The 1,681-nt window shown below is 37.7% G+C and overlaps 1 non-coding gene across 1 annotated transcript; it reads left to right on the top strand.

The window, feature by feature from the left end:
- Positions 1-293: 293 nt before the first annotated feature.
- On the top strand, positions 294-365 carry TRNAA-AGC (transfer RNA alanine (anticodon AGC)). The gene has a single exon. It is a non-coding gene; the product is annotated as a tRNA-Ala (tRNA).
- The last annotated feature ends 1,316 nt before the right edge of the window (positions 366-1,681 follow it).

Raw genomic sequence — 1,681 nt, 5'->3', positions numbered from 1 at the left:
CTTTGTTCACATAAATAAATTCATGAGGACAGTTTAATAACATTTGCAATTAAAATTATCCTCTGGCACTGGAAGGACGGCTTTCAATTACATGTAGATCATTGGATTCATTTAATTCATATGACTTGTAAATTTGAGAGTCTGTGCTTCTAAAAATAAAGCCTTGAAATCTTTCCTGAATATACACAACTCCATTAACAACTTCCTTAATTAAAATTATCAACAGTAAATACTTTTGATTACAGTTGCTATATATCATAACTTATTTAATGTTTCATCTATTTTATATAGCTGGCGGTATAGCTCAGTGGTAGAGCACATGCTTAGCATGTATGAGGCCCTGGGTTCAATCCCCAGTACCTCCATCTTGGACTTCCCTGGTGGTCCACTGGCTGTCTTTGCTCTCCCAATGCAGGGGGCCTGGGGTTTGATCCCTGATCAGGGAACTAGGTCCCACATGCTGCAACTAAGACCTAGGGCAGCCAAATAAAATTTTAGGGCTTCCCTGATAGCTCAGTTGGTAAAGAATCAGCCTGCAATGAAGGAGACATGGGTTTGATTCCTGAGTTGGGAAGATCTGCTGGAGAAGGGATAGGCCACCCACTCCAATATTCTTGGGCTTCCTTTGTGGTAAAGAATCTGGTAAAGAATTTGACTGCAATGTGAGGGACCTGGGATCAATCCCTGGGTTGGGTAGATCCCCTGGAGAAGGGAAAGGCTAACCACTCCAGTATTCTGGCCTGGAGAATTCCAGGGACTATATAGTTCATGGGGTCGAAAAGAGGAATGACGGCTTTCAATTAAATGTAGATCATTGGATTCATTTAATTCATATGACTTGTAAATTTGAGAGTCTGTGCTTCTAAAAATAAAGCCATGAAATCTTTCCTGAGTATACACAACTCCATTAACAACTTCCTTAATTAAAATTATCAACAGTAAATACATTTGATTACAGTTGCTATATATCATACCTTATTTGATGCTTCATCTATTTTATATACCATCATACAGGAATTTCCAACTATTGACTTCATCTTCATATATTCAGACTTAATAATCACACTTATAAGAATTTAGCTGCCTTCTTTAAAGGGAAAAACATACACTGTATTTTGCTCATAAGCAATTATGTAAAACAGAATCCAGAACTTCTGTGTTGATTTTTCAGCACCAAGTCAGGTGGTCATCAAATCTCTTTTGCCCATTGTTTGGAGCCAAGACCATATAAGGAGAAAAGATGTCCTGCCTTAATGGAACAGAGAAAGACAGCACTAGGTGGTCCTAGTATGGTGGGAGGATTTTATCTATTATTAAGGATCAGAGATATTGAATTCAATTATGTAAATGAATGTTAATTGAGAAATTAAAAAAAAAAGCAGACAGCTGGTCAACTTATTTCAGTAGACTAGCTAAGATGGGAAAGATCAAGAAAGGCCAGATGCCCATCAGACAGGTTCAGAATTTGATAAGAATGCAGATGGGGGGACACTAATGAACAAAAGTGAAATTTTGAAAAATCTCAGCTAAATGAGTATGGTTGGAGTTTGCTGTCAGAACAAGACACATCTACAGTGGAGAACTTGATTCTGATGGAGAAAAAGATTAATCCCACAAAGAGATATCCTTATTGCCATTCTGTAGCATTGCCAAATAAGCAGTGGCACATATCTAAGGTAAA

The sequence above is a fragment of the Odocoileus virginianus genome, chromosome 7, assembly GCF_023699985.2.
Source record: "Odocoileus virginianus isolate 20LAN1187 ecotype Illinois chromosome 7, Ovbor_1.2, whole genome shotgun sequence".
Classification (NCBI taxonomy): domain Eukaryota; kingdom Metazoa; phylum Chordata; class Mammalia; order Artiodactyla; family Cervidae; genus Odocoileus; species Odocoileus virginianus.
This window is presented reverse-complemented; position numbering and strand designations above follow the sequence as displayed.